We start from the raw sequence: 6,053 nt of genomic DNA, 5'->3' as shown, positions 1-6,053 counted from the left end.
TTAACCGAAGGCTTATGCAGGACTGCCAGGTCCAAGGATAGCTTTTAAAAGGCCAGGCGAACCCCTTCACAGTGATGCACCCCTCGAGCTGTTTGTGCGTTTCTCTGGGGAGAGTGTCCACGGCATGCACTGGAGTTCTCAAAGGAGCCTCACATCTGCAAAGGCTGGGACTACCTTGAGCAAGAGCTTCTGGTCCACATTCCCTGCTTTGCGGTGGGGAAAGGGGGTGGGAACGGCAATGGCTTATGTAAGCTAGTTGTGCCGGCACCAGGAGCCGAACAGGAAATTCTGCTTTCTGGACCAGGCTCCCTGGGACCACGATGGTGGCAGACTGTGGTGTGCTCCGGGGTGTGAATGGAACCTTCTGGAGTGACTGGAGATGGTGACGGTCGGGCTGGGAATGTCTGAAAAGAGGCCCAAGAGCTCCCTCATAGCACATTGCCATGAAGCCACACGCAGGAACGAGAGTAGCCTGCCTGCCACACAGCTGGGTGCCCCAGGCCTGCAGTTGGAGCTCCTCACCCCCACTCAGCACCTTTCCACTGACATGACTTCCCTTTAAGACAGTAATCAGACCTCTAGTCCAATATGTATATCTTTTTTTTCTCTTCACTACCTGCATGGGTTCATTTAAGCTTCTTCCCAGTTCCCCTGTAGAGTGGAGAGTGGAAGGAAAGAGGCAAGGCAAGAGAGGAACAGGAGGGCAAGTGTTGCATGTTGCATTTCACTCATTAGAAGAAAATGTAATCTAATGTGAGGGAGGACATAGGTAATTAAAATTGGAATCTCAAACAACTCCTTTTGTCCCTTCCTGAACAGTAATAGCAAATCGAAGTAGTTCAGATACTAGGGGACGAGATGTGAATATCATGATTTGATTCCTCTGGGAGGGGATGGTGATTATATGGCCTTCTGTTCACCACTTGCATTATGAGACCTGGAGAAGGGCCTCTAACACCACCAAACATGCTGCTTTCATGGGAAGTATGAGGAAGGAAATTTAGCACTGGTGTTGTGAATATTCTTATTTGTTTTTAATGTTCTCTCTCTAATTGTATTTATGGATAGATATTCAATATATGAGGTAACTTCAGTGCCTCCTTTCTTCTGGTCTTATATATGGCTGCTCCAAGGCCACCATGATACAACCACCACTTTCTAAATAATTCTAGCCCCAAACTCTCTTTCCCCTACAACAGATAACCTTGGGCTGAAGTTGAGAGGTGATATAATATGGAAGGGTTCTAGATGCAGAGTTGAAAATCTGAATATTAGTGTTGGCTCTACTACAACTTTGGGTGCCTGTCTATCTCATTCTCCTTTCTTGGAACTGCCCCCATTCCCAATCCTTGCTGAAGGGTGGGCCTGCAAAGCCCAAGCATCCCGGTCCTAATTCACTGTATCATGCCTGAACTCTAGTTCCAAGAGGAGCCAATAAAATTCACAATTCGCAGAATTTGAAGAGACATGGACCCTGTGGTTAGAAGGTGTTGGGCTTTGAAGCTGAACGGTCATACGCAGGTGCATCAGATTCTGGTGCCATGGCAACTCAAAGCCACATGCAAGTTGACGTCATCAGGGATACGAATTGGCAGATAAAAAAAAGGGACAATTGTGCGGGAAGAAGCGGGAATGAGAGGCTGGTGACTTTCCATCTCCTGTGAAACCCCAATCATATTCTGTGAGTCCCCTGTGCCCTTAGAATAAATCTCTCTTTATGTGAGGAAACTGGCTCGAGTAGGTCTCTCTTTATTGCAACCCAAGATCCCCTTCCTAAGTCATTGTGTGACCTCCTCAGGCCACTTCGTTTCTCTGGTCTCCATTTCATCTTGTATAAAATGACGTGGTTGAATTAGATAACCTTGAAAGTCCCTTTAGATGTCAAGAATCTATACTTTTAATTATCTATGTTGGCTGTGTTGGAGGCTTAAAAACTATGGATGTTTGGTAACTGCCCCTCTCTTTGTCCTGCTTGGGCTGGGTCTGATGATGCCGTTAGATCAGAGGCCCAGTGCCAAAGTTCTGGCTAAAGAAAAGATGCTGGCTCAGGGAGAGAGGTGCTCCCTGCCAAACCGACAGGCGGTAGGCTGGCTGGAAGGCCTCCTCGGGCCTGACCTGTTTTGATTCTTCAGTGGATGCTACAAGAAAGATGTGGGCAGCCCTGGAACAGTCTCACTCTAAATGAGTAGTGTAAGTAACTACAGCCTTGTTGATTGTACATCAATTTGATGGACTAACTATGGAACAGTAATTAAGCCAAAGAGAACATTCAGAAGTACTTATTGCTATTTGCTGTCTGCTCAATCCCCAGAGTGCTACAATAAATAGAACCATAAGTTTAATTAATACCTGCAGGTCTGATTGCCCATTTAGGATAGGCCGTAGCGGACCAGAGGTTAAACTTTCAAAGACATCCTACTGTGAGTGATGTTGAGTGTGTATTTGCCTGTAGCGGAAGCCTGCATACTATGCCAGGCTGTTTTGGGGGTACCATCGAGGTGAAGGTTTGAGAGCTACCACTGAGCCGCCCAGGGGAGCAGCACTGGCTGGTTGGCCTCCACCAGACACATCTCCTCTGCTTTGCAGCCCGTGAACATTTTGGTGTCTTCCCCTGGTGCCCCGAATGTGGTGCCACATTTCTGTTGGCACGTGAGAGGCTGCTGTTCCCTTTGGCATCGAACCCCTGATCTAGTCTTTACAAGGATGAAGCAGGTAGAGGAGTCTCCCTAGTGGCCGGGACAGCCACCACCAATGGGATGCAGGAGTGATAGCTATGAGGAATTGGTCCATCATGCCTGCACCTGGCTCAGAGGCAGTGCTCACCAGGCCCAGCCCACACGGGGGCGACTGCCGGTACGGTCTTCACAGAGCATGGACTCAGGTGTTCATTTGCCTCATTTTATGTGGGTAATGAAATATGTAACCCGTAGTGTTGCTGCAACCAGATGATGCAACCGGACTGCTTGGCTCCCTGCTGGGCTCATGGAAGTGCTCCCTGGGCTGTTGTGTCAGGGTTAGGGTTCGACAGGCGCTCTATTAGTGCTTCTCTTCCATTGCTTTATTTTCACAACAGCAACAATTATGATCATGGAGGAGGAACTCAATCCCTCAGCTGGGGTATATGCCACTTGCTGGAGATCACGAAGCTGGAATTCCAGTGTAGGTTTATCTGACCCTGAAGTCTATGCCTCTAACCATCACGCATGACTGCTAGGGAGCTGGGGGTGCACATGGCTCTTGCCCTCTGGGAGCTGAGTGAGGGTTAGCTGGGGAAGCGCTTCCCCCGTTGGCAGGTGGAGGTGTGTTGGATTAAGGGAGGAGCATTCCTGGCAGTGACCTATGTAACCTTTTGAAAAAGATTCCTCTCCCCCTCTTTATTGAGGTATGATTGACAAATAAAACGGTAGGATATTTAAAGTGTACAACATAATGGTTTGATATACGTATGCATTCGAAAGAACTCTCCTCAGCAAGTTCATTAACACATCCCAAAGCCACCAGATAACCAAAGCAACCTTGAGAAAGAAGAACCAACCTAGAGGCATCACACTTCCCGATTTCAAACTATAATGCCTGGCTACAGTAATCAAAACAGTATGGCAGTAGCGTAAAGAAGTGGTATAGGTCAATGGGATAGAAACAGAGCCCAGAGATAAATCCATGCCTACAGGCAATTGATTTTTGACAAAGGAGCCAAGAATATACAATGGTTTGAAAGGACAGTCTCTTTAATAAATAGGAAAACTGGACAAAGGAGCCTATGTTACAACTTATACAGAAATAAACTCAAAATGGATTGAAGACTCTAATAACCTTTCTGATAGCAGAGCAGGGAGGAGAACTATTTTTCCTGTGAAACAGGGTTGGGCCAGGGTGGAGAACTATTTTTTCCAACAAGAAAATTCAAGCACAAATAGTGTATTGAGGATAGTGAACAAAAAGGGAAGGACTGAAAGGAAAAACAGGTGCTTATAACAAAAAGAAGGAAAAAAAGGAAAGAGTGGGGGAAAAATAAATTGAATTAAAAATAAATGGGATGGTAGGGAGCAAAATAATGAGAAACTGAGGTGTGGGAGACAGGAGATTAAACTCTAGGACAGTGAGTCAGTGGCCAAGTGTCAACGAATACTGCGCAGACCTTGACAATGGCGATATTTAATGCCTCCGGCCCCTGCTGGGCCAGGCTGGGTTTTCACTTGGGGCTCATGCCACATTAATACAGCGAGGGAATGGAAAGCAAGCCACATCCCGGGTCTGGGCGCACATCTTTGCCATTCTGCAGGAAACAGTCCCATTTGAGTCAACAGTTATGGCTGTGTGGTCGCGAGGGAGCCTCTGGGCCATGTCTTGTGAGTGCTTAGCTAGCGAGGAGGAATTACTCAGAAACAGTCACGTGGGGAGCTTTCCCTGAATTCTATACAAGCACCAGCGAAAGATGCATTGAAATAGCTGTTACCACATCGAACATATTGAAACACTTCCAAATAATGAGAAAGTCACTACATAGATACCTTCTCATTGATGTAAATACACGTAAATAGGAATCTATGTGCCTGCTAGGTCTGCTTCTGAAAAATCACTGGTCCACCCTGTAAGCTGCGGTCGCTACAGAGAGACAAGGCATTTGGTAGTGACTCAAGCCATTTCTGAATCCAAAACCAAATTTCTGACGCAGAATTTGTAATGGGTCTTATGTCAATCACGTTTTTATTGGCTTTCAAAAGTCGCTTGCAAGCATTCTTACATCACTTTGTGTCCAGTTTCTCCATAATTAAGTTGACCCTATTGATTTATAAAGGGACAGGCCGACCTCGTTCATAGCGTAATAAAATATAATAGTTGGAGATAATTCTGCTCATTGCTTTGAAATAGTCAGCCCCCTGGCTCTGGCAGCTAGAGATAAGGGGGAGGGGAGTGGAGACAAGGCTGTGTGCCTAGTCTAGTCTTTTCTTCTTTTCTTTTTTTTTTCCCATTAAGAAACCAGATCAATGTATGGTTGATACAGTTAACTGTTATGTAATCAATTGAAAAATTAAGGCAAGAAAAAATATACCTTGTTGATTATGCAGTAGTAGCATAGTCTTATTATGTAGATGTGGTCAGAGTCCACACAGTAAATGTAGTGAAAAGCGAAGAGGAAAATTGAGGCAATTTCTTGAATTATTCAGGGGAAAAAATCCCCTTACCTCAATTATTCATGGAGTACTTTCCTTTGAAAGTGAAGAGAGTGGGAGCAGAAGGGAGGGAGGAAAGAGAGTGGGCTTGATTGTGCTAATTCTCCACTTCATTTTGTAGATTCAGGCATGTCTACCGACGCTGTTACTCATCCCCGTACACTACGGTTTACCTCTGATCAAATATTTCTTTGCCATTGTGTTTATGCAGATTTCATCCACCCTCCGTTTTTCTCTAGTTAGAGGGTGAGAACTTGAACTGACACTATTCTTTTCCCCCCGTAAATAGGGTGCCTATAAAAAGACTAATTACCCAGTAATCCAACTTATTCCAAACATTCCACCCACAAGGCAGCAAGTTAGGGAAAAATAGAATTCTGCCTACAGATGCAAGTCATAATTATCATGGAAAGATCTATCCCACCTCCATCTCCCTGGCGGTGGGAATGCCAGTGCTGGGGCCTAGAGTAGAAACTGATGAACAAAAGACACAAATGTCCCCACAGTGTATCTGTTAGGGCCACCCCTTGTGGTGAGCAGGGGTAGCACAGAACACTGGAGATTCTCTCTCTGTCATCATTATTCATCACTAATCTCTATATCTGCCAGTCACATTACAGACAATATAGTTGCATATTTACCAGGGCAAATTTCTGTCAGTAGGATCTTGTCCTAGCAAAATGAGCGTTTGTGACAATTTTCCATGCGCTAGAAGTACAGTGTCTTGAGGAGGGGTGCTGTGTTCTAATTCACATAAAATCGCCATGTGAGCTGATGGCAGCCCTGGTTGCCAACTGTCTTAGAGAACGTGAGAGGATCCAGAGGAGAGCAGTGGAAATGGTGAGTTTGGGACAGAAACCTTAGGAGGAGATGTGGGAG

Source organism: Myotis davidii, unplaced genomic scaffold, assembly GCF_000327345.1.
Source record: "Myotis davidii unplaced genomic scaffold, ASM32734v1 scaffold1494, whole genome shotgun sequence".
Taxonomy (NCBI): domain Eukaryota; kingdom Metazoa; phylum Chordata; class Mammalia; order Chiroptera; family Vespertilionidae; genus Myotis; species Myotis davidii.
This window is presented reverse-complemented; position numbering follows the sequence as displayed.